The 27,705-nt window shown below is 43.4% G+C and overlaps 1 long non-coding RNA gene across 2 annotated transcripts; it reads right to left on the bottom strand.

The window, feature by feature from the left end:
- Positions 1-1,141: 1,141 nt before the first annotated feature.
- LOC308649816 lies at positions 1,142-25,874 on the bottom strand. Of its 2 annotated transcripts, XR_014022172.1 has the most exons (4): positions 25,193-25,874; positions 3,143-3,318; positions 2,315-2,610; positions 1,142-1,790 (listed from the first exon to the last, which is right to left on the bottom strand). It is a non-coding gene; the product is annotated as an uncharacterized lncRNA (long non-coding RNA). The 2 variants fall into 2 exon arrangements; XR_014022173.1 differs by lacking the exon at positions 25,193-25,874 and having other exon boundaries at positions 3,143-3,972.
- Positions 25,875-27,705: the final 1,831 nt, after the last annotated feature.

Genomic DNA, 27,705 nt, shown 5'->3' with positions numbered 1-27,705 from the left:
ACTGTGTTACTGTTTAAACCAACACAATGATAAAGTATCAGTTTCAAATGTTTTTATGAAGCCAGGCATGGTGGCTCATGCCTGTTTTCAAAAGCCTAAGGCAGGAGAATCACAAGTTCAAAGCCAGCCTCAGCAGCTTAGTGAGGTCTTAAGCAAGTTAGTGAGACCCTGTCTCTAAAGAAAAGTAAAAAGGGATGAGGATGTAGCTCGATGGCTGAATGCCCCTGGGTTCAATTCCCAGTACTAAAGGCAGGGGGTGGTGGGGGCTCATGAAGGGGTTTGGCCCTAAAGGGTACTAAAGGGACAAGAAGAACTGCATGGCACCTCAAAGCTATCCACGTTGACAAAAAGCAACCTCTTCCACGTCCATAAAATGCCTGAACAGCATTACAACAGCTCATGCTACAGTTTTATAGGCACTGTTTTATGAGGGAAAGAAATCTAAGATGTCCTCAACACTTGGCTGCCTCGGTCAACAGAACGTCACAGAAGTTCTCCCTGGTGGTTCAGCGTCTCGAGGGGAACATCTACAGGGCAGTAACGAGGCACCGTCCTGCCTCTCCCAGCTCTCCCGGCTGCTCCCACTGCCCGAGTGGCTGTTTGCAAGGTCCCTGATTCTGATGGGTGCTCTGACCAAGCTGACCGAGATTGGAAAGGGAGTTGAGGATCCCTGAATGCTGGCCTGGGGGGCCTGGGAAGGTCAAGCTCTTCAGATCCCCGTGGACAATTTCAGAGACTCTGAAAGTTTCTGAGTACAACACACCCTTGGGTCTCTCCCCATCTAGCTGAGCCAAGAAGGCAAACAGGCAAGGTCAACCAGAGAATCACACAAGAAGGCTACTGCGAAGCCACCACAAGGGACCCGGGTGAACAGGAGGGCTGAGGGAAGGGCATGCAGTCCCTCTCCCTCTCTCCCTCTTCCCCTTCTCCCCTTCTCCCTCCCTCCCTCTCTCTCTCCCCTCTCTCCCCTTCTCCCTCCCTCCCTCTCTCTCCCCCCTCCTCTCTCTCTCTTCCCCCTTCTCTCCCTCTCTCTCTGCCCTCTCCCTCCCTCTCTCTCTTCTTACAATGCACATGAATTACAATGGTCTCAGAATTTTCAAAGTTTAATTTTTTTAAAGGAAGGAAAGGTGGAGAAGGGGAAGGGAGGGAGGGGGCGAGACAGAATGAGGGAGTGGGGGAGGGAACAAGCTGAGGACCGCAGGAGGCCTGGATGGGAGTAAAGTGGTCAATCAATTTTCGATGGCACACATAGAAGGGCCAGGGGCAGACAGCAGTGCGTGGCTAGAAGCTCTCTACCAGCCACTTGTCACATGACCTTGAGGAAGGCAGTGTTTCCCGCCACTTCCATGGGAGTTGAACCAGAGCACATTTGCCAACTTCCTAGCTGAGAGCCAGGCCTGACCACGTGTTTGTCACACAACTGGGGAAGACCCGGGGGCTGCGTTGGCTCAGCTAACACAGCATCAGGAGGGCGAGAGAGCACGGGTGAGAGGTGAGCCCCCATCCCGCGTCCCTTCCTGCCAGCCCTGTGCCCTCCCATACCCAATGGCAAGGGACTCGATGCCAGTTCCAAAACTCTCAGGAACAGGCTGGGTCCTCCTCCCAGTCCACCCGGAGAAGTGGAAACAGAACCCTCCCTGAAACGCGGTAGAGCCTCACATTCCCTCTTTAGATGTTCCTTTTACTTGCGTCTTGGTGTCAACCCAAGAGGATTTTCATAGACATCTGTCGCTGTCCTTGAGTGCCCCACGATGGGTCTCGCCATCCTGCATGTCTGAACATGTCTGTGCCTGCAAATATAAGGATGAGAGGCCACTAGGTGGATGCAGAATGGTGCTGACCCTCTGCCCAAGGTGGATGAGCTCCTCACACCGAAAACCATCTCTGTGACCCACATGTCTCTCCAGCACCGGTGCATGGCCTTGGATGAGTTCACAGGTGTCCACTGTAATGTTTGCCATGTTTCTGGCAAGAACAGGAAACCATAGCACCCAGGACTTGTTTCTCTGCTCTCTGATGTTTCCTTCATTACCAGGGTAAGTAAAAATGGTTGGCAGCATTCCAGAAGCCCCAGGACACTTTCTGAGTGGACAAAGTAAGTGACCTGGTTGTCTACTTAGCAAGTATCCTTAGGTTTTAGAACTGGTTTGGTGGTTTGCCCCTTTGCAAAGGTCTATAGAGCGGTGTAGACCCAAGGAGAAGGTATGGACTGTCCACTTGCTGTTTTGTTGTGGGCACCTTAAAACGTCACATCCACACACATCCCTAAATTCATGCCAAGAGCAATGGTAAAGTGCAGCCAGTGGCCAGTTACCTTCTGGAGTGAGTTTCCTGATGCGCAGGGAGCCACCGATCCAGCACCTCCTCCGCATTGCCACTGCGGCCACAGCCACAGCCAGTGTTCTCAGGGTCCGTGGCCCGCTGGACTCCGCCTGGTGTTCTTTCTCATGCTCTGCTTGCTGGGATGCCTGCAGAGAACACCCAGCCCCCCTGCCACATTGGAACTAGAGGGGGACAACAAGGGAAGTGGAGCCAGCGAGCACATATTCCTTCTGTTGTGGTCACTCCTCAAGCACACTCTGGAAGGTTCCTTGCAGTGGGCAAGATCTCCTGTTGGACCACAGGAATAAGCAGATCAATGACACTCTCTTGAGTTGGAGTCCCTTTTTCTCTGACTCCCTGTCCCCAGCGCCCCTCCCAAGCCTGCTCCTGGGTCATGCCCTGTGTGCATAAGGTGCTCAGCTGCTTTTCTCACGGCAGGGATGGCCAGGAAAGCACGTGGTCTAAACCTTCCATGTCCCTGAGCCTAGGACCACATACACACAGAGTCCCCAAAGAGGGAAACTGATGTCAACACTCTGTATGTTACACTAGTATGTGCTCAATGCTAACAGTATCGGTAACAGTCAAATGTCTGTAAGTTAAAGGCTTAAAACATTCAACCAAGGGCTGGGGCTGGAGCCCAGTGGTTGAGAGCTTGCTTCGCATGTGTGAGGCACTGGGTTCGATCCTCAGCACCACATGGAAATAAGTAAAGTAAGGTATTGTGTCTGTTTACAACTATATCTATATCTATCTATCTATCTACATATATATATATATATATATATATTCTACCAAGGCGACGAGAGAGGGCACTTACATGGCTCCAAAATGGGAAAGAGGAAATGATGACATGATGATGGCGAGGGAAGAAAAGGGTCAGCAGAGCCCTCTTAGTACTGAGTTTAACTGACTTGCTCCCTTGCCGGGCTTTGGTGCCCTTAGCTCTCAGCATTCTTCCTCGTATCTCAGTCCTCCGTGGAAAGCTGCCTGCATCTACAAACATTCACAGGAGTGTCACAAGGAGCATCCTGAGCTCCACAGGAGCCTGCCTTGTTCGGGTAATATGCCCTCATTTAATAACAGCAGAGAAAATGACTCGTGATCAAAAGAACATTGCAGCAACATCCGTCAGGAACCCAGACTCTTATCTGTAAGTAACTTCGTTTGAGTTTTCAAGTTGAGTTTGTAATTCTTTTAAATCAGGCTCCATTCACAAATTTATTTCAAATAAAAAGGACGACTTCAGGAAACCTGTCTTAAGTACTTTTGAGTTTTGATAGGAGAAAAAAGAAGTGAATGAACCAGGCAGGCTAGAGAAATAAAGATGAGACAGTGATTTCCAAATTCTGAACTCAGCTGGTTGCCGTGATTTGGTGAAATAGAATATAAAGTATGTTTAAAAAAAAAAGAGCCTGGAGAAACAATGATTAGCTCTGAACACTCAAGACAAAAAGAAGAAGAAAAAGAAGAAAGAAAAAGAGAAGGGGAAGGGGAGAAGAAGAGAAAGGACAGGGATGGAATTTACATTCAGTCTATTTTTCTAATTTAAACCTAGGACGGGGAAGGCCAATAAGGTGCTATTTCTGTGGCATAAAATAATAAATTCTAGAAACCCCATCTATTCTAGAATTCCTTATCCCTCCCAGTTACTTGTTTGATTTAAGGCATTATTATTATTATTATTATTATTATTATTATTATTATTATTATTATTATTTAAACTCCAGACCCAAATAGCCTTTATTTCATGTTCCTTTTCAATTTAGTTGTTACCTGTGGGAACTTGGAGGAAGCAGGACACAAGACAAGTGAGTTCCAGTCATTTCAATCATCATACAGGAGGCAGGACACAGAACTGGGGAAACACATCAAGGTTTAGTAGAGAGTCTTGGTTCTCGTTGAGGTGACATGATCCAGGATGTAATTGACAGGGAGCTCACATGGGATACGTTTAGTATATTCAAGTGACTTTATTTGAAATAAATGGGGCAAAAGACAAATTTTCAATAAATGGTATTGGGACAAGGAGGTAGCCACTTGGAAAACATTACATCCACATCATTTTCCTTGAACCAAAATAAGTTTCATACAGAAAGCATATTGCAATGTAAATAACAAGATCAGACAGTATTAAAAGGAAACAAAGTTTTTAATTAGGAAGTGAGCAAAGACCTTTCTATGACTCAACAAAAGTTATAAAAAGATAAATTTAACTATATAAAAATTTTAAAATTCTGCAAAGAAAAAACATTAACCACTCAAGGCAATGACAAGCAGAAAAGTATTTGCTACTCAAATCACAGACATTGAGATCATTTGCCTGAAACAGCGATCCACCAGGAATACATTCTAAGACCCCCAGTGGAGGCCTGTGATTGTGCCTAGTACTCAACCCCATACACACCCTGCTTTTTCCTATGTGTACATTCCTATGATTCAGTTTAATTTATAAATCAGGTCTAGTTAGAGGTTAGCAACAACAATAAAATGAAACAAATATAACTATAAACTGCAATAATAATGATATAAATGTAGTCTCTCTTGAAGGAATCAAGAGGAATAATATTTCCAGGCCACAATTAACTGCATTAACTATGGGTAATGAAAAATGAAGTTAGTAAAACCCTGGATAATGGGACATGAAGATTCATAAAAACCTACAAATACTTCTTAAACATATAAAATGATGTTCAACCTCACTCAACCAAAAGGGAAGACAAACTAAAACCATAAAGTGATGGAGTTTCATAGCTACCCATGAACAGGTTGCACGAATTCTCAAAATTTAGATGCACAAAAACTCCCTGGAGATTTTACCAGCATGCAGATATACTGATTGAGAAGGTCCAGGGATGGGGCCCAAAAATTTGCATTTCTAGGTGAGGATGTGGGGGAAAGGCACACTTACACACTGCTGGTGGGACTGCAAATTGGTATAACCACTCTGGAAAGCAGTATGGAGATTCCTTAGAAAACTGGGAATGGAACCACCATTTGACCCAGCTATTCCACTCCTTGGTCTATATCCCAAGGTCTTAAAATCTGCATAGTGACACAGCCACATCAATGTTCATAGCAGCTCAACTCACAATACCTAAACTTTGGAATCAACCTAGATGCCCTTCAGTAGATGAATGGATAAAGAAGCTGTGATGTATATACATAGTGGAATATTACTCAGCATTAAAAGAGAATAAAAATCATGGCATTTGCAGGTAAATGGATGGAACTGGAGATTATCATGCTAAGCGGAGTAAGCCAATCCCCCAAATCCAAAGGCCAAATGTTCTGGTCCATAATGGAGGAGGGAGCGTGGGAAGTACGGAGGAAATTTGTTTGGGCAAAAGGGAGGGAGGGGAGGGGAGAGGGCATGGGGCAGGAAAGATTGTGGAATGAGATGGACATCGTTACCCTAAGTACATGTATGACTGCACATATGGTGTGACTCTACATCATGTACAACCAGAGAAATGAAAAGTTGTGCTCCATCTGTGTACAATGAAACAAAATACATTCTGCTGTCATGTATAACTAATTAGGACAAATAAAAAAAGAATTTATATTTCTCATAAGCTCTTTGGAGATTCTTCTTCTGCTGGCCCACCCACACCTTATGTAGCATGTGTTGCTGGTGGGCATTAAATTTATATTGTCTGTCTAGAGGGCAATTTGGCAACACCTTTTAAATTAAAAAGCACACATCTTTGTCCCAATTTCACTTTATACATGGGATAATTAGTAATTATTCTATGGTATTTTCACATAGGTGTAAAATTACATATGAATGAGGAAATTTACTGCAGCATTATTAACAATAGCAAAAACTTGGAAGGGATATCTTACTGTTTAAATGCACTATCCAGGGGCTGGTATTGTGGCTCAGGGGTAGAGCGCTTGCCTAGCACTTCTGAAGCACTGGGTTCAATCCTCAGCCCCACATAAAAAATAAACAAATAAAATAAAGGTATTGTGTTGAAAAAATACACTATCCATATAATCTAATACGCAGATGGGAGAATTAATACTGATACTGATATGAAAAAATCTCAATATTGATACCAGTGTTGAGAATCAGGTTGAGTCCTGTTCCCCTGCCCAGGGGTCCAGGCAGGAAGGGAGACACTCAGGGACTTGCCAAGGAGGAACAATTCCCTGGAGGCAGGTAACCTTGGCAACAGGTGGAGGAGGGGGAAGTGCTCTGGAGGTATTAGCATTTTGTTTCCTCTGGAGTCAGCCCCCATCCTCCAGTTATTCATTACCTACACTGACTGTCCTTTTGCCCCTACCTCCTCCCTCAATATCAGATATTTTCATTGTATAAAGATGGTTTATATTAGTGGGTAAAGAAAACCTATATGCATTTGTGCCTCTGTCTGTGTGTGTGATTGTTTTACTGAATGAGCTAAAGACTGATATTTTCCCTCCCCATGCCTGTTCAAACCTGCACTGGAATCTAAGCCCTTTCCAGCCCCAAGAAGAAATAGATTCCAAAGCTTTTTCAGACACACTTGGATAACATCCGCATGCGCACACACAAACAGCCCAGTGCTGTTTATTACCAATGGAGTTTTCTTTCCTGTGTCTTCTGCCACTGCAGGCAGATGGCCACAGCTTCCTGTCCTGGGACTGCCCATATCCCAGTCATCAGGCCTCATGCATTGGGTAGCGAGACCTGCATTGAGCTAACCAAGGACGCCTTGGACACCCCTCTCTGGTTTGAGGAGCAGTAAGGCAGAAACTTCTATCTTGTTTGAGTTACTATTTCTGGAGTCACCCTCTTTGCCTCAATTGGAACAGTTGCAAGTATAGATTTTATGGATAGAGAGAGATTTTTTTTTTTTTTTGCATTGGTCAACATGAAGTTAAGATTTTATGTAAACCTCCGATTTCTTTTTTTTTTTAAAGAGAGAGAGAGAGAGAGAGAGAGAGAGAGAGAGAGAGCCGCACGCATGCCAGGCGAGCTCGCTACCTCTTGAGCCACAACCCCAGCCCTAAACCTCCGATTTCTGACAATCTGAAATTCATGACAGCACGGCTGTGTCTGCCTTGGGAACACTGGGCTGAAGCTGAGCAAAGGCTGCCCCTGTCCTAGGACCCTCGGGTCCCAAGGTTCCTGCCACTCTCTGTTGACTCCACTTACTGTCACTAGCACTGCAGCCTTTGAGTTGTGACCCTTTCCCTGGCTACTGAGAGTGTCAACAATGGACTTGGGTAAAATGGTTAACCCTTCAAAGTGTTCCACGACTTCTTCAAACCTTTGCCCCTGGTTTTCCCGCCCTTCCTTCCCTCCAAATCCAGGAGGGATTTCTAACTGCCCCAAGTTGTACTCTTTCCCAAAGGAAAATGGGATCTCATTCAGACCAAACTGTTAGTGATTTAATATGACCTTTGGGGGGGGGGCGGGGAAATGGTCAGGAGTAGATTAGCTTTCCCAAATTGTGAAATTCCAGCCATTCCAGCATTTGTATGAATGAGACATTTTGGAGCAAGAGAGGGTCCCCTAAGGCCCTTGAGAGCACATCTGGTGGACAATTATTCCTTTTCTACTTGTTGTCAGCCAGCTAGAATCATGGCCAAAACGATCAGAACAGCTGTTCCTTTGTGCTGTTCAGGCTAGTGGCTTGCCAGGGAATCCCTGCCCTGGTTGATTCTTCCTGGTAAAAATATTTATATAATTCATCCCTATTCTGGGAAGGGATGGGATGCCCTGTGTGTTTTAACCTAGCAGAAGCCTAATGGGCGCCATCAGCGCATTGTGGGAACATGGACGGGGACGGGGAGGAAGCAGGGAGGAGGGAGGGGTGGGCAGAGGGAGGGAGGAAGAAAGATTAAAAACTTGAACATCAACTTAGCCACATCCACAGACAGAGAAAGTCATTTTGTGTGTTGTCAGTAAGGAAGTTTTTTCACGGTGCTCTGAAATCTTAACCCACATGTGGCCCATTTGTACAGATTGTTCTGGAAGCCCAGTTTGAGAAGAAGGATGACAAATCAAAAAAAAAAAAAAAAAAGCATTTTGAGAAAAGAAACCAAGAGAAGGAGAGGTTGGACCCACACCTACAATAAGAGAAGACTACAGAAGAATTCCGGGCTGCCTTCAGAGAGTTGAAAGGCTGTCACCAAAAAGAGGAACCTCAGGGATTAGGGATTTGTGGTGCCGAAGAACAAACTAAGACCAATGGATGGAAGTTACGAGATGGGAGTAGGAGGAGATCTTGGCTCAGGATATAAATTTAGCAGCTACTAGATAGAGAGTGGAGGGAAATGACTTTCCCTTTTACTAAAAATACCCCGAGAGAGGCTGTTTGGCCATCTGTTTGCAATGCTATAGAAAGAATCCTTACCCTGGTTGGTGACGGCCTGATTTGATTTTTGTTGGGACTCTTGAGACTAAATTCCACATTTATATGAATTCCCACTTGCATATCATACAGAACACATAATCAACCCACAAATGCATGGTAAAGCCTCAAATATGCCCTTGGACTTCAGTAGAATCACTTAGGTCTGATGACCCCCATTTTGCCTTCCAATCCCAGCATCTGTACCACCCAACAGTGCGATTTCTGCACCTCGGTCTCTACGCTCCTTGTCTGTGCACATTTTGTGTGTTGTCAGTCAGCTTGTGAGATAGATCTTCACTCAGCAGGTTTTCCCTAAGTGCTCTTGCAAAGGAAATGATGTGGCCAATTGTTTATTCCATGGATAGCCTTTTTCTGTCCCGAGAATATGGCCAACGTCTCTCTGACTCACATTCACAGGACAGAAGGATTGTTCTGGCTTATGCTTTTACTTCTTTGGGCCAATTGGAGAGTTATTTATAAACATTTATTGATTTGAATTCATAAACCAAAGAGGGGGAAAAAATCTTGCTGTGCTGGTCGCTATGGTAACAAGCGTTTCACACATGTATCCGCCAACAGGGATGGCTCACAACAGAAACCAAAGCTACCTGTCGCTTCCGACTGCACATTTATTCCTTGTGCATTTTGAGCTGAAGATCAGTTATATCCCCCACCAGGGCCAGGAGATAGCATTGTACCCAAGGCAGGAAAAATAAGTAAATTTTGTTTTCATTTATTCCTGTAGTGATTCCTTTGCTTCTCTCAGGGACAGTTTTTGCAGACAGACATGACTTCTAATCAATTTTGATTGTCAAGAATTAAAGTGATTCCACCACAAGTTGAGCTCTCTGCCATGTGTTGAGGCTGATATGGAAGAAATCTGGGTTCTATTCTTTATCTTCAAGGAACCTGCATTATAGCTGGGACCCAGGAGCTCAGACGTAAAGCAGCAGGCAAGCTACACAAGAAAAACTGTAAAGCACCAAACTGTAACGCATAATAGAAGCAAAGCATGCTGGGAAGAGCACAGACAGGAATCAGGGGGTTTGCCCAGCGTGGCCCTGAGTAAATCATTTCCTTCCTTCCTTCCTCCCCTCCTCTTTCTTTCTTTCTTTCTTTCTTTCTTTCTTTCTTTCTTTCTTTCTTTCTTTTTGAAATTCATTAAAATGAGGACTATAGCTTATCAAGTTGTTTTAACAAATAAGAGAATTACATAAAGTGCCTGGAATAGACAGACTCAGAGCAAGCGCTCAGGTAATGAGAGTTGTTATCTGTGTGTTGGAAGAGTTTCTTGAGATAATAAATTACATCTTGTTTTTGCCAGGAAAATGTCCTGGGTTTTATGAGGGATTGAAGCTTATACAATTTTTGGCTCTATTTTAAAAATATAATAAAAATTTTATGAATATAAAATCAGGTATAAAGAAACACTACAAATTCAAAACTTAAGAAGCTGACAGAATCTAAAAATATAGCATTATTTTAGAGTGTAATTGCATCATACTTCTTTCTAATATTTCTTCCTACACATCCTGACTGTATACGCTTTGCCTCTTGGTATGACATTGTTTTTTTTGTAACATTGTGTATAGAGAAAATGGAAACATCATTCAGTGTTCTAACAGGGCTGTTGAATTTGCTTCTTATTATTGATGTTGGGATGTATAAGCCCCGAGACTTCATATAGAGTACACTTTCTATTTATAGTACTGCTACAAGCTTATCACTTACAAATACAGAAATTCTGATTAATTCTATTTCATGTGGTTGCAATAAAATAGGGAAAAATACAGAGTGCATGTATAATTTTATACACTGCCTCACAGACTATATTCCAGAGAAAACCTCTGTTTTGACTAAGCCTTCATGAGAATCAAATACTTGCCCTTCTGGCTCTAGTGCATTTCAAACCTTGCTTCTCTTCCACCATCCCTGTATTTCGGTTTCCCAAGGGGAGACCTGTATACATTATTGGCCCCAGGCCCTGCCCGGGGAGCCAGGAGAGCTGGCAGTAGAATTCTTAAAAGTCATGCATCGGAATGGCCTGCAGTCTCTGGATGTGACTGGAGGACATGGACAGGGTCCACTGTCTCTGAACTCAATGCTTTCCCTGCTTAACTTATCCTAAATTGGGGAAGTTCAATTCCCAGGGCCACCCAACACTAGGAGAAAGAGAATTATGTTCTCTGTTATCCTGAGAATATCTTGTTTTTGCTTATTTGGCAACAAATACATTGCTACTGCCCAGCCCAGGGTCCTGGAAAGAATGAATACAGAAGAGGGGATTAAAATTCATTTTCTTCATGGAAATGATTTCAGTCCTTTCTGCTTTGGGGCAAAGGAACATCAGTCCACATGTGAGAAAGAACAGAAGCAAGAGCTCTGAAGAAGAACAGAAGACTGATGCGTCCCCGGGACAGACAACCAGCTCTAAGCAAAGCCCTAGTCAGTGGGGCTTGATGAGATTCAGCTCTGGAGCACCTCAGGGGAAAGGTGGAGAAAGAGTAAGAGTGAAGAATTCTGGAAGAAAGAGAGAAAATAGAAGCATTTTAGAATATGAGCCTGAATGAATGCCTACTGAGCCTTGGGTCTCTGCAAAAGCCCCAAGAAAAACGTAGATCTCATCAAGAGGCAGAACTCAGGCTGGGGTGCGGCTCAATGGTAGAGCACTTGCACAAGACCCTGGGTCTGATCCCCAGCCCTGCAAGCAAACAAAAAGGCAGAGCATCATATGGCAAAAGGAGCCTAGATAATAAGACTGGTCGGTGAGTTCTGTTGTCTGAGAATATGTTGCCTTGGGCAGGCTGTGAATCGAAAAGGCAGACCCTCAGTTGAAATGTCTTTACACTGTTCCACTGGAGAGCAATCTTTGAGGCCTCAAACTTAGAAGAATATAGGGGGGGAAATTGTGGCTAGCAGTCCTCTCAGAAAACTGACTCCAGTGGAATTTAAAGTCGACATCTTGACTTGTCATCAGAAGTCAAGATGACAATGATAAAAGACAGAGAGAAATCTTGCTCCTATGGCCAGTCCATCCCTCACTCTCTGTAACCTCCCAAATGTCATTGAATGCCCCCAACTTGTCTAGTGGACCACTGCATTTTCTCTTGAGGGTTTTTAGACAGAGACTAGAGGATAAACAGGGTTAGCTATGGAGCATCTAGTTACAATGGGCTGAAGGGAAAGAATAAGAAATGGGCCTACAAACAGGGAAAGAATTAACCAGAAAATCTGGCTGAAAAGCCTTGGGATGAGAAAGCGAGGGCCGCATTGGTGCAGAACACTGAAAGAGATACGGCCATAGGTGCACCCTAAGTCAGTGAAATAGAATATATGTGTTTATAAGTTGATCCAAGAGATTTGGATTTAATTGCTTACTTACCTATCCAGTAAATAACTATTGACTGAGTGTTCTGTGTGAGTGTCTATATGCACTCTTTTGGGTAAGAGAGAAAGCAATGTTCAAGACAGAAAATGTAATATACATTAGATCACAAGAGTCCCCCTAAAAGGTCCATAAGTGGAAGTCTTAGTGGCCAAGATGGCACCATTAGGAGGTGGTAGAACCTATGGGAAGTAGGGCCCAGTGGAAGATCTTTAGGTCATTGGGGGCATGCCCTTGAAGGGGATAGTGGGATATCAGAGCCTCGTCACTTTCTCTTTTGTTACCTGGCTGTGAGGTGAGGGGTTTGACTCCACCATATATTCCCACCATGATGTGCTGACTCACCACAGGCCCCAAGCAATTGGGCTAATTGATCATGGACTGGAACCTCCAAAACTGGGATCCAAAATAAATCTTTTATTTTTGCAAGTTGATTCTCTCAGGTATTTTGTTACAGTGACAGAAAGGTGGCTAACATACCAGGTTGTATGGCCACAGAGTTCACATTCTAGCCAGAAGCAGGGGGAAAAGTTAGAAAGCATAATCATTTCAGGCACCAACTTGCTATAAAAAGAGTAATAAGATAAAGGTTGTGGTATGGGAAGAAGGGGCCCAGCTATTTTACCTCTGTTAGCCAGGAAAAGTCTCTATGAATATGGTGTATGAGCTGAAAGATAAGAAGTCATCAACTATCTGAACACCTGGGGAAAAGCATGCATCAAAGATGAGATTCCTGAGGCTGGAAGGACAGAGAGAAAAAGAGAGTGGCTGAGTAGAATGGGCACGCTGCAGGAGGGCTGAATTAGGGGACCGGGCACAGAGATCAGCAGGGGCTGTTGCCTGGTAGCCATGGTAAGGAATCTGAATTTGTCTCAGAGTAGTGGGAAACCCCTGGAGGATTCTAAGCAGGAGATTGACATGGTCTGATAGAGATTTTTGAAAAGACAATTTTAGCCATTAGGTGGAGAATAGGATACAGGAGTCAAGAATATAGAATATAAGCAGAAAACACAATGGGACCTGTGTCCTGGGGTTTGCTCTATCATAGAGTTAGTCTTGCTTGCTCTTGGAGCCCTGCTATACCATAAGAACAGGTCCAAGCTAGCTGCTTGCCAGAGGAGGAGAGACCACGTGGAGCAAAGCTGAATTATCTCAGCCGAGGTCATCCTAGATCAGCCAGCCTCTATCCAACTTTCCAAGCACACCCAAAGTTCGTCCCATGCTTGGGACCAAGCCTAATCCAGATCAGCAGACATGTCCAGACAAACAAGGACTTGTGAAAAAATATGTGTGTGTGTGTGTGTGTGTGTGTGTGTGTGTGTGTAAAATAACTGGTTGTTTAGATATTTTTAGAGTGCTTCTTATTCAGTATTAAATAACTCCTATAAATTATATTAAAAGTTATGAGACAAGTTTAGATCTAGAATATATTTTGGAATGAGAGAAGACAGAGCAGCTGAACTATTAGAACAGCTATCCTTCCTTAAGATGTATCATTGGATGTGTCAAAATGATTTGATCTAGCAAAAGAGCATATATTAGCACATTTTGGTCAGTTGTACCTATTAGTTCTAGAGGTCCTGAGCATAGCACCATTTAATTCTGTGATACTCACAGAGTGGGAATGTGGAGAGGAGAGCAAGCTAAACTTTCATTATGTAATCAATCTTTAAGGACTTAAGAGGGTAGAAGGAAAAAGAAGTAGTAGGAGGAGGAAGCTCAGGTGAAGGAGGAGAAGGAAGGAAGAGAAGAAGGAAAGAGAGAGAGAGAGAGAGAAGGGTACAGGGTACAGCTTCTCCTAAAGAGAAAATTATTGAGATAGAATGATTAACATTTTTAATTCATAGAAATTTGACGTTGGATCCAATGAAAAGGTTTTGATCTAATACTGTTCTAAGTAAACGTTATTCACAAAAATGAAGAAATTAAACAAAAGGCTTACAAATTGGGCTCAACTTTATTCACTGCTCTGAAAGCCTGGGCAAAATTATATTTATGGCTTCAATCTGATCAAATCTTCTGGGATCATTATGTGCCCACAAAGGAGAGTAAAAGGTAAAAGTGAAAGTTAGAGTAAGGAATTCCTAGCTCTGCTACAGCCTGAATATCCCTTACCTGAATGCTTGGGACCAGAAGTGATTGGATTTCAGATTTTAGAAAATTTGCATGTACACACTTGTTATGGTTTGCATATGAGGTGGCTCCCAAATCTATGGTTAATACAGGGATATTCACAGGCGAAATGATTGTGTTGTGAGAGCTGTCACCTAATCAGTTCATCCTAGTTTGAATGGACCAAGTGATGACTGTAGGCAGATTGGGTGATGGCTGGAGGAGGTGGGTCACAGGGGGTGTGTCCTAGAAGGGTGCATCTTCCCTTCAGGCCCTTCCCCCAACCCCCCTCTCTCCTTTCTGGCCACCATGAGTGGGACAGGGGTCCTCTACCACATCCTTGCACCATGGATGTTCTGCCTCACTTTCGGCCCAGTGCAATGTAGTCAATCCACCATGAACTGAACCTCTGTCAGACACCGTGAGCCAGAGTAAACTCTTCCCCCTCTACATTGTATTTTGGTCACAGCAAATGAAATATTGTGGGGAAGAGACACTGGTATAAACACAAAGCTCATTTTTCCTACGTGCCTTCTATACACATAACCTGCTTTTAATAATTCTGTGTATGAAACTAAGTCTATGTGCTTTGAACCATCAGACTTGGGGCATCAGGTTGGCTCTCAAAAAGTTTCAGATTTTGAAACATTCTGGATTTTGGATCTTCAGGTGAGGGAAGGTCAGCCTGAATGATTTTTTTTCTGGGAAAATACTTGGCTTCATCTGTTCCCCAGGAAGCAGACCCTGAGATAGTCCCATGCCTGCAGGAAAGGGCTCTCAGAAACAACTCCCAATGGGGAAGGGAAGACTTGGCAGAAAAAAGAAACTAAACTTGTCTTGAAGTTGTAATTGTTGATCTCAAGGGAAGATTTGAAGCTTGCTTCAAAGATGTCCTACACTGAGGCAAGAAGCAAGCCTTGTACCTTCTCCAGATAGACACGTCACGGACGCAGGCTGAGAATAACCTTGGTGACATGGCTCCCCCCTGCCAAGAGCAATGACTGGGGAGGAACTCAGGTTGAGTGCTGTGCAGGCAGCGCCGCTCACACAGCAAGGGAGAAGAGCCTGGTTCCTGGAGACATTTCGGTGTTAACAACAGTGACCACGATGACCCACCAGCAAGGGTGCCCATGCTCCCCTTCCACCTGGAGGGAGGGAGAGTGGGGTGATCAATTCAGACACGAGGATGAGTGCCTCTCCATTATCACAGTGGCCTCGATGCTGTGTCAGAGAGGAGAGGAAGCAAATGCGGAACATGAATACTCTGCTAAGTGAGGTGGAGAAGAGAAGGAGAAAACTGGTAGAGGAAACCAAGGAAACCTGACACAGAGATGCTTTTATTTTATTTTTCTTAAGGCGGGGAGTGCACACCTGAAATCCCAGCAACTCAGGCGTCTGAGGCAGGAGGATCATACTTTAGCAAGACCCTGCCTCAAAATAAAAATAAATCCAAAGGGCTGGGATGTCGCCCAGTGGTCAAGTGGCCCTGGGTTCAATCCCCAGTACCAAAAAAATAAAAATACATGGGAGAGATTTGAGCACATTGATCAATGAAGGAAGAATTGAGTTAAAAGATACTGAAAATACAGATGAGAAAAAGCAACTGGGATAACAAGTACCGAGAAAGAGGCATGGTTTAGAACGGAGAGTGCACCCCGGAGCGGGCGGAGAAGCCACTTTCTGAAGGAGACAGGAAAGGTGGCTGCAGAGAGAGAGGGAAGGGATTCATGGCCACCGTGCAGCAGTTTTTATTTTTTCTCAGTGTAACAGGACACCATCTTCTGCTGAGAGAGACGGGCTCTGGGCAGGTTCAGGATTCGATAGAAGAAAGGATGATCTAAGGTTGCTGCCTTGGGAAACAGGGAAGAGGCTGGGAATGCTATGATGGTCACGGAACCGGTCCTGATGCGGTTTGGGGTTTTAGGTTTTGCTTTTGTCTGGGGTTATATATATTTTGGCCCAGGGACAGGAATGGAGGAAATGAAAGGTTGTGGAGATCCTGGGTGAGGGACTGGCTGGATCAGCTGAGCCGATGGTACCAAAGGGAAGAGAAAACTGGGAGGTGAGGAAGGGAGTTGACCAGCTGGGAGTGGGGCTGGTCAACGTGGATAAGCAGAGGGGCCAGGAAAAGGAGAGGTTTCGAGGAGGAGAGAGCCTTGAAATGGTAGCTGTATATAGAGGAATTCCATCTCAGGTCTGTTCAAATCTTCCTGGTCTTGCCAAAAAAAAAAAAAAAAAATCCAGGAGCCACTCTGACTACAGGGCCTGGTGAGGGACCATCACATCTCCAGGGGGCTCTGACTCATTTTGGTCCTTCACTCTCTCCTTAATGTTGCTGGAACCACAAGAAGGTCACTATCACACCTCTGCAGCAGGCTGCAAAAGGAGGGCTACGTCGTACCCTGCTGCTGCTGGCGAAGCTAGCCCTGCCTCTGGGATTTCCTCCAGCTCTCCTCAAAACCGGAACCTTTCTTCCTAGCTAAAGACAAGGAGAAGATGCTCTGTGGCAGAACTGATTTTATCCCAAGACAAAAGCTTTGTGCGAGCCGAATGGATGTTTTCCATAGGGAACGTGGCCATATGCAACTACAATGAGTTTGTACTCGCCTTGGGGATGTGTATGTGCACAACAAGACTCATGTCCCTCCCTGCTTAGGCACACACATTGAGACCTCCTGAGAATTCACTGGAGATTGGCAAATGTTTCTGTTCTGCGGGTCACGTCAGACTCCAGGTCATCAGTATTTAAATGACGTGGAACAAGGTAACCTGAGAACTGCTGTGGCTGTTTTGGGGACAACAGTAGAAACTGGAGATGAACAAGGCCATTTAGTCACTCAGCACTTTAAGTTCCCTGGCAGAGAAGTTCCCTCCAAAGCCCTCTGCTCAATTACACTTGCCCCAGGTTGGTTTTAACAGACACAAGAAATCAAGCTGCCAGCCGCCTGTTCCTCGGGACTTTTTTCTTCTCGGAGTTGATGAAGACCTTTGGCCCTGTCTCGCTCTGATTTCATTTGGTTACTGCCTCCTGGCTGAGTGGCCTTATGAAATTCCTGAGCATATCTCCTGCTTACCATTAGCTGGGTTTCAAAGCGCCTTCAAGAAAAGGAGAGAGAGAGCACATTCCCTGTGTGGAGGCTTTGGACCAAATGACCCCGCACAACCCACTCACATTGACCTAAACCAGAAGCCACCGCAGAGTACTTCCCACTTGCCTTAAAGACCAATAAAGAGAGCATCCCAGGCCTCATAAAAGAGCTGAGAGCTCAAAGAGGAGATGCCATAAATAAGTAATGCACTCCCAGGTCCAATTTCTTTTGTTTAGTTTAAGTGTCCAAATACCACCTTGTTTTATTAATGTGACGATCTTGTTACCATTCTCAGTTTCAATGCTGATGGAATCAAAACAGAACAAAACAAAACAAAAAACCTGCATCTGTTAACAGACCAACGGCGTCTACCTCCCCTTGAAAAGTTCGTTAATTCCATGAAGACATTCCCCTGACCTCGGCGCCTGTTGGATGGTTTAGGGTACGCACCTTCCTGTCCCATCTCGCCCTTTGCTGCTTCTGTACCGTCTTAGATCAGAGATTGCCTGGGACTAGAAAGTTGCTTCTACCAACTGTGTGATCAGCTCAAGGACAGCCCTGTTCATAAGCCAATTCCAAGTTTGGACCTAGGCTAGGAACCTGGAAGGGACTCCTGGGGACTCAGAAGGGGCAGGAACCTTAGAAAGGGTCTAGTCCAGTCTCCCTCTAATTTGCAAGAAAACGGGTTTGGGCAGTTTAAATAACTTCTCCAACATGAACATAAGCTAGTGGCGAAGACAAGAGTAAAACCCAGTCCTCCAGATTTCCCAGTCCAGCACTCCAACCTCAGGTTCTTATACAGACCCACTGAGCAGGGAAAGATACCATCATGTGCCAGGAAGCAATCCAAGCCACAGCATAAATATATGCCCTTCTTCCTAAATCCTGAATATTACCTTAAGGTGAGTAAGGCAAATCATTTTTTTTATTTTAAAAAAACCCACGTATTTATTATGCAGGAGGAAACAAACTCGCAGGACTCCTTTGAGCAAAACACGAGCCCCAAAGGAAGTCTGAGCTTAGACCTTTGTGGGTGGTGTTGCTGCACCCCACTGTCCAGCATGCACCGTGCACCAAGCCTGACTTGGCCCCACATGGCCCCCGATGCCCTGGATGCCCCCCCCCAGGACCACTGTGACTATTTTCTTTTTATCCTAACCATTTTTTCTACATGAACAAGTACAAATGATTCAAACCCACAGGTACTGAAATCTACTTTATTTTCTTCTTGGAGAGAAGAAATGGTCTAAATGTCTTAACGTGTTTTAATTTGGGGGTTTGGGGGGTTTTAATGTTTTCTTTTTCTTTTTTTAAGATATTGCCTAGACTGGCCTCAAAATCCTAGCCTCAAGAGATCTTCTTGCCTTAGCCTAATGGGTAGCTGGGATGATAGGCACATGCCACCATGCCCAGCTTTGAATCGTTTTTAATGCTTCTTTTGCCATGTACTTTTTGGACTATAGATCCAACTTGGCAAAGCCAATTTTTTTAGAAATATTAAGCCTGGAAAGGAACTGCTCATTTATTTTCTTAAAAAAACATCTTCCCACTTAATTCTACATAGTGCTTTCTGGGAGTTTGCATTGTAAAGATGCTATTAAAATCCATATTTATTTTTCTTCAACTCAATTTACTATCACTCCCATGTTTTAAAGAGTAAACACATGTTTTCTTCTCCTTTCACTTAATTTATCCTCTGTCCTGCAGAAGAAGTTGCTCTTGGAATTCAGTAAAAGCAGCTATGACAGGAAGCATGTCTGAAGTACAAATCGAAAGAGCATTTGAATGCTTTCCATGCCCTTTATAAAATCTCTTCCGGTCAGAACAGCTAGCATGACTTAGGTAGGCATTCCTGATGTGTTTCTTTCCCGAGAAGCAAGCTACAAACATTCATTTGAATTGTTCCTTTCCACTGGTTACCTTGCGTGCATTATATCAATGACTCCGATTCTTCACCCTGTCTTACACAATGCGCTTGTCTTAGAACTTCACAGCCCTTCCTGCCAAGTGGCAGGACAGACTTTCCTGTTCTTTGGTTCAAAGTTCAGTCATGTGACTTGCTTTGGTCAATGGGATCTTAACAGATGTGGCATGAGCAGAAGCTCAAAAGGTGCTTGCACATAACTGCTTGCTCTCTTGTATCTCTCCCACTACCATGAGCTTGCTAGACCTAGGAGGAAGATGAGAGGCAGATCAGAGCCAACCCAGGAGCTCAGGATATGTGAGTGAGTCCTGCCACAACCATCAGTTGGTCACTTCACCTGAGACTTTTGAAGATTATCTTTCCATTGTTCCTGGCTTCCATTGTTCTGTTGAAAAATCAACTGTTACTCTTACAGTTTCCCCTCAGACTGCTTGCAAGATTTTGTTTTCTCTTCTGGCACCCTGCGATGTGCTTAGATATGGTTTTCCTTATATTTGACTCAGCTGAGGTCTTTGATGTTTCTTACATCTGTGGCTTGATATCTTTTGGGGGTTTTGTTTGTTTTTTAAATTCTCAATCATAACTTCTTCATTTATTACCTCTACCCACATTGTTTCTCTCTCCTCCTCTTCCAAGACTCCAATAATGAATAAATTGATATTTTCAGTGTATGCTCTAGGTGTCTTATACACTATATGGTATCTTCCATGTTTTGTTACTGTTATTGATCTGGGATTCACTATAGATATTTCCTTTTGATTTATCTTCCACTTATCAAATCTCTTTTCACCTAAGTCTGTTCTGCTAATAAACTTATTCAGGGAGATCTTAATTCCAGCTATTATATATTTCTTTTTACTTCTGAAATTATTATCAGGTACATTTTTATGTTTTCCAGTCATATGTGAAAATTCTCATTGGCTTTTTAGAAATTTCCTGATCATTTTTAACCTTATCTGATTTGGTATAATATGTAGATTTATTTCTATTTTTATTATTATTTCTTTTGAGTCTTTGTTGTTTGGCCATGGTCTGTATTCTCCTCTTGTGACAGGTTAATTTTAATTACACATGGAACATTACATGTGAAGATAGCTAAGATAATTTTAGGTTTTGTATGATGTTATATTCCTCCAAGGAGATTTATATTTGTTGCTAACAGGCTAGGCTATAGCATTAGCAATCCCAGATCACCTTAATCTGATCAAAGATGAGATGATTCAAAAGTGGTCTATTTCTGATTCACCCTTCCTTCTAAGATGTAGTTCTTCATGATTCCAATCCAAAGTCTTAGGGGAGAGTTACCAGGGTGTTTCCACCCTTGCCAGTCCGTAGTTCTCCTTTTGGTCCTCCAGGATTCATGAGTCAGTATAGAACTCTTCTCAGACTCTTTCCTGTCTCTTCTGAAATCAACACATATCTCCAAGAGAAAGCAGCCACAAATACTGAGCTCAGCTGTCTGTGTTTCTTTTTTCTTCTAGATCTTGACCCTATAATTCTCCAACGTCTTGATAACTCTCTTACATCTTCAAGCAGATTTTTTCCCATATTTGTTCTCAGTGGGAGAGAAGAAGAAAAATGATAAAAAAAGAATAATGAGATGCACCAGAAATGTTGAAAGCCAGAAGACAATAGAAAGCTTTCAAGTAATGAAAATGAATGACGTTTTTCATGCAATGAAAGGAAATAACTGTTAACCTCGTTTTATATTTGACAAATTTTTTTTTCAAAAGTAAGTGAAATCAACACACTTCCACATCAACACAAATGGAGATATTTGTCACTATTAATGCCATTATAAAACAAACACTACAGGAAGTTTTTCAAGTGGAAGGGAAATGGTCGCACATACATGCAGGAAGAAATGAAAAGCTACAGAAATGTGCAAATTCATACAAACATTGACTGTACAAAGCTAATAACTTTTTACAGGGTTCAAATATATAGAATTTAAATGCATGACAACCAAAACACAAAGGGCAGAAGTGGATAGATGGAGTTAATGTGCTCTAAAGTTCTGTTATTTTCCATGAAAAGGTAAAAGTATTATTTTATATTAGATTTGAAGGAGTCAAGAATGTGCTCTATAAGTAACCACTAGTAAAAAGACAAAGATCTAACCTACCTGTGGGTGGTAATAGTGGAGAACAGAAAGACAAAAGAAATAGATGATGAATATCAAAGAATACACGAAATGAGAGCGTGGACAATGTAGGACCAATAAAGGATAAATAGAAAATAAATGATAAAATGGAAAATACAATCCAAACATATCTGCCGCAGTCTGGCTGGGCACAAAATAACTGAGCCGCCATGAAGCACTTGTAGGTTCAAACAGGAACTACTTTATTGCCCAAACTCTCACCTGCACTCTCACCCGGGAACTCCCTCAGCTCTCCACCGGGCTCCGCACTCCACGGGAACTCAATGGGAACTCAATGGGAACTCAAAAGTAAGGGTTGCCCGAGGCAGCAGGAGCCCCCCTATTTGCTGGACAGCAGGGGTCCATATACAACTGAATACACAGCCTGCCCCAATCCAGCATCATCCAGTCACAGCAATTATACACAGCTTAACTCAATTATCATCATCTTAATGGCTTGCTGCCCGTCACCTCTCAACCACTCCTTCTGGCAATGCCAGGCGCCATCCCCACTCGGCTGTGGCTCTCAACAATATCTGTATTTGGAAAAGGGGCTCGAGGACGGAGAAGGAACGTGCGTGCCTACGAGCCAATGAGAATTTTGATAATACTTTCAAAAAAATAGATTCAAAAATGAAGGAAAAATAGATAGAGCCACAATTATAGTGAAAGAATTCAACTTAGTTTTTCTTTATTTCTTCAGTGCTAGGGATAGAACCCTCCATGCACACTAGGCAAGCCCTCCACCACTGAAGCATCTCCCCCTCCCTTAACTTTTCCATCTGTCTCTGTCTCATAAACAGAGGTCACATGGTGTGGGGAGGAGCCAAGGCCCTCAGTCCAGTGGCCTCTCAGGAACTGCAGTCTGCCAACCATGAATGAGCTTGGAAGCCATCTTTCCACCCCAGTCAAGCTTTGGGATGAATATAGCTCTGGCCAAGGACTTGACTACAACCTTCTAATCAGCCAGAGGCAACTAACAAAACTGCACCCAGATTCTTGACCCAGGCAAACAGCAAAAGAATAAGTGCAATCTTAAGCCAACAATGTGTAGCAATGCGACACCAATAAACATTCCAACCAATCAATAAGGAAAAGTCAAACCCTTAGGAAAATGAGTAAAAATAGATGAAGAATTGAGCAAAGAGAATATACAGTGGCCAATAAACTAATGAAAAAGAGTATTCAGGAAAACGTAATTTGAAGTCATAAAGAGCTACCTCAATCCACCCATCAGTATGGATAATAGATTAAAAGATTAATAATACATGTTTACTCTCATAATTTTTCTAACTCTTCATATTGAACACTTGTAACATTGAATTTCCCTTTGTCCCAGAGCAGGCAGTTTAATTCAAGTGATTCAGAAAAATATATGTATATCTGTCTCTCATCTGTCTGTCTATCCAAAAGATGACAAGAGACTAGGTGAACAAAAGGCGGGTTAGCAGAATATTAGTGCGAGGAGCACCTTGGCCCCTGGTCTGCAGGCCCCAGCCCCTAAGCAAAATCAGGCTGAAACCAACTTTGTAAATAAAAAGGTTTTAGAACACAGCCACGCCCTTTCATTTAAACATCTATGGCCGCTTTTCACAACAGCAAATCCTAAATTGCTTTTATTAGGTTATAAAAGACTGGCTTCCACAGTGTTAGTGAGGATGCAGAGCTATTGGAACCCTGCCCAGCTATTGGGAGGGGAAATTAAAACAATCACTGGACAATTGCTGGGCATGTCTACCAAAGCTGAACCACCTTCTAAGTAAGTGCATTCACACCCATTAAACATGTGCCCCTCCCCACATGCATGCACACACAAATCCTAAATTCAGCTAAGAGATAGTAGAGATTCCTTTCAAAGATAGAGTTTTTTTTAATTTTTTTATTAGTTGCTCAAAACATTACAATGATCTTGACATATCATACATTTGATACAAATGGGGTACATAATCTTATTTTTCCACGAAACACACATAGAGATTAAAAAAAAATCCTAGGCTATAAAAGAAGTCTCAACAACCAAAGAATTAATATAAAACAATGTCTGTACTATTGGACAACCTAAGGCAGGCACGGTCCCTAAGCCACATGCTTGTTGTTTAAACAGAGAGGGGGAGATGTTGAGAGCCACAGCCGAAGGGGCCCCAGCAAACTTTCAGACTGCCAGCTGATGATTGGCTCACAGCGGCCCCAGCAACATCTAGCTGATTGGCTCCTCTGCAGTGATGCTCATTGGGCTGTTTCCCTGCCCTTTCAGACCACGGAGCTGCTCACTGGGGGACTTTTTTTGGCTCCGCCCATGCGACCCAGCCAATCGGCCTCAAGAGCAGGAGGATTGTGGGAGGTGGAGAGGCTGGTGGTAGAGAGAGGCTGGTGGGAAGCCAGTGGTGGCAGTTGGGCTCTGAGGGTTTTTCCTGAGGAGCTGTTTTGTTTGGCCTGTGTGGTTCTAAAAATAAAGTTCGTTTCTTTTGACAAGTGGCTCCTGAATTGTGCCCAGCCAGACTGCGGCAAATGTCTGATCACAGTGCATTAAAAATACATTCTAGAAAAACAAACAAACAAACATTCCTCATCCCCACTGTGTATTTAAAATAAAGGAATGAAAGAGTGATCTTTAATTCATCAGCCAAAAAAAATAAATCAAGCCTAAATTAGACATATATCCCTAACTGAAATTTGTCAAGAAGTGCATACACAAATACATACAATTTCTAGTATAAGCCTAAGATGGAATTTAGAGGAAGTTCATAATATTAGATGGACTTAGTAGAAAAGTAAAGACTGAAAATCAGTGATATAAGTATCTACTAAAAAGGTGAGAAAAATTAAACATATGTAAATAGAATACCACTTAAGCAGCATTTGATGAAATAGGACACAGTAGCAGCTAACAATGAGTTAATTATGGCCAGGTGTTATAGCCTGACAACATTTCAGTTAAGGACTGGCCACATATACCCTGGTAGCTCCCTAAGATTATAATGGAGCTCAGAAATTCCTAACACCTAGTGAGGACGTAACCAGGGTAATGTCTCAGCAAAGCCCATTTCTCATATGTGTTTGTGTGATGCTCATGCAGACCAACCTCCTGTGCTGCCAGTCATGTGAAAGCACAGCCACACAATTACGCACAGCACCTCATACTCGATAAAGATGACAAATGACTGTGGCTTGCTTCTGTGCTTACCACATGGTACTTACATCATCATCTTAACGTGCGCTCCTTCTGCTCATAAACAAAGCTCACTGTAAAACAGTGAGCTGGGTGGCGGCAGCAGCAGCAGCTACACACATCTCGTGCTTGCCCAGCCTTCTGATGGCATCAGGAGGCAACATCAAGTGACTGACCTGGGCCACTAAGCTTCATGTAAGTGCCCGCTACGGTGTTTGCACAAACCCCAAAGCACCAGCAATGCCTTTCTCAGAACCAGACTCCATCATAAAACAACATATGGCTGCTATTAAGGTTAATATCTGTACTCCTTCAAAAATACACAAAGATCTTTTCCACATTGTTGTCTAGTATGGTGTTTTCATCTTACTTATAAACAAATCCCCAATAATCAATGCTTACTTAGAATTTCAGTAAGTTATCAATTTCTTTGCTAGTTTCTCCTTTCATCCCTTTCCCTTTTGCCATCTAATTTCTTCTTACTTACATATATCTTTTAGTAGTTATCGAGGCTCTTGTGAATAAATTGTGTGTGTGTGTGTGTGTCTGATCACACTTTCATTCCAGCTCTCGGCTTGAATGATTCAGATGAGGAAGGACTTAGTTTAGTTTTAGTTAGGCACAGAATTACATTGCTTCCCCCACCTTTGAGCTTCTATTTATGCTGATGAAAAATCTACAGATTAGTGTCATTGTCATACCTTTGCAAAGAACAGCTCCATCATGAGTACGTTGGGAGAGCAGAGTGACAGGGTACAGCAGATTGCTTCACTGATCTCCTCCTGCTCATTCCATGTCCCCTGGAGAGCTGGCATTTCCATTCTGTTGGAGGGAATCTAGTAAATGTACCATAATTTTACTCATCATTATCAATTCATAAAATTACCTGGTAATTTTTCAAAATGGACTTTATATGTTAGAACAATTTTTACAGAAAAATTGAACAAAGACACAGAGATTGCCCATATGCTTCCTGCCCCGCACCAGCACACGTCCCCCACTTCAATGGCACATTGGTGATGATGGAAGAACCTGCATCATTATAACCACAGTTCTACCTTATCTTTAGGTTCACGCTTGTGTTTTGTGTTGAACAGGTTTGAACAATTATATAATGCATACCCACCATGATGGCAGCACGTGGAACAGTTTCACTATCCTAAAAATCCTCTCTGCTGGGCCTATTTACCTCTCTACCTAACCCTGATGACTGCTCATCATTTTATGGTCTCCATAGTTTTGCCTTTTCAAGAATGCCGTGGAGTTACAATGCACATACAGTCTAAGCCTTTTCAGACTAGCTCCCTTCACCTACTGAGAAGCCCTGCTCTGCCCATGTCTTGCCCAGGCTCAGGGCTCATTTCTTGTTTAGTGCTGAAAGACATTTCATTGTCTCGGTATACCACAGCCCATCCACCCAACTTCTGAAGGACATCTCAGCTGCTTTCAGGCTTTGGCCGTTGTGAATAAGGCTACCATAAACATCCATTGCTAGGAGCCACAAGCAAATATACGATGTATGGCACCTTTGGTTGTAAAGTGACGCCAGCTAGCCACTGAGATATGATTGTGTTAAGATTTACATTCATATGGAAATTGGACTCCCGCTGTTCACCCTGGCCTGCTACCAGACTCATGTTATGGGACTCATGGAGAGTTCCCATTGGTTGGGGAAGGATAGTAGGAGGAAATTCCGGGGGAGGTCCGGGGGACCCCCGGTTCCGGGAGACGGGAGGTTCCGGTAGACGCCCGCGTGGGAGGACTGGGTTTGGCTTGCCGGCGCCTACAGAGTATTGGCGACTTTTTCAAAATAAAGTTTTGTTCTTGCTTGAGTGGCTCGTGATTCTGTGCCCAGCCAAGACTGCGGCATTTGGTGGCCCGTACGGGGATACGGAAGGTTGTATATGTCCTTCCGCTAATTGTTGTCTGACCAAGTCATGGGCTACTTGTATCTTTTCTTTAGTCAGGGGCCACTGAGGAACCCACACTGGTCTTTCTGATTTCCAAGTAATTTTGATTGTCTCAGTGGCCCTTTCTGAAAACCCAATTCATGTCTATTTATTTCTTGATCTATTTGAATAGGTGCTGTCATACCTTGTTCTTGTTCTCTTAATCTTTTTTCTTTCCTAAAGCCTTGTTTAGCCCTAGTAGTGGGCGCGTTAGGATTGATGTTATTTGTTAATGTCAATCCTAATTGATCTAGGACATCTCGTCCCCATAAATTTACAGGAAGATGATCTAATACATAGGGCTGTATAGTTCCTTCACATCCTTCAGGATCCCTCCAATCTAATACCATTGCGCTTCTATCGGGATTAGTCGCCACTCCTAGGCCTCGAAGCGTTTGAGTGGCTTGTTGTAATGGCCAATGTTTTGGCCATTCTTGACGAGAGATGACACTAAGGTCAGCTCCTGTGTCCAGCAGCCCATTAAAGTCATGTCCTTGAATATTTAATTTTAGCATTGGGCGAGAATCTAAATTTAAAGACAGCATAGCCCAATCTATACCTGTGGAGCCTAATCCCTTGGAACCTCTTTCTACATTACAACTGGAAAATTTATCATGCAGGCTGGGTATTATTAATAACTGTGCTATTCTATCTCCTGGTGAAATTACTGATATACCTCTTGGAGAACTAGCTATAATTTTTATTTCACCCTCATAATCGGGATCAATTACCCCAGGACTTATCATAAGTCCTTTTAGTGTAGAAGAACTGCGTCCCAATAATAAGCCTACTGTTCCCTGGGGAAGAGGTCTTTTTACTCCTGTGGGAATGATTTGAACTCCCATCTCTGGAGTTAGTACTGCTCTGGCAGAGGCGCAGATGTCCAGCCCTGTGCTCCCTCTAGTTTGTCTGATGAGGGATTTAATGGATAATGCGTCCTGGGCACTACCTTGATGGTGCTGTTGGGTTCCTCCATTGCCCCATATATTTGTGGTTTGGGGCCCCGGGGCATTGGGCCCTCTAGTCCGTTTTTTGGCAATGGAGCCTGATACCTTTCTCCACGATATCGTGGGTAAACACTTGGTCCTTGTCCGTTTTTTGATAATGGAATACCCTTTATGGTGGTTTGAGAACGGCATTCATTAGCCCAATGTTTCCCTCTATGGCATCGTGGGCAAATACCCGGTATTCTATTCCTTTGATACCCAGCTTTGTTAAACCCTCCTCTTATGGTGCAACTCCTTTGAAAATGTCCTGTTTGATTA

The sequence above is a fragment of the Spermophilus citellus genome (assembly GCF_964194105.1).
Source record: "Spermophilus citellus genome assembly, chromosome: 5".
Taxonomy (NCBI): domain Eukaryota; kingdom Metazoa; phylum Chordata; class Mammalia; order Rodentia; family Sciuridae; genus Spermophilus; species Spermophilus citellus.
The sequence above is the reverse complement of the archived record's forward strand: the minus strand, read 5'-3'. Positions and strand labels throughout refer to the sequence as shown.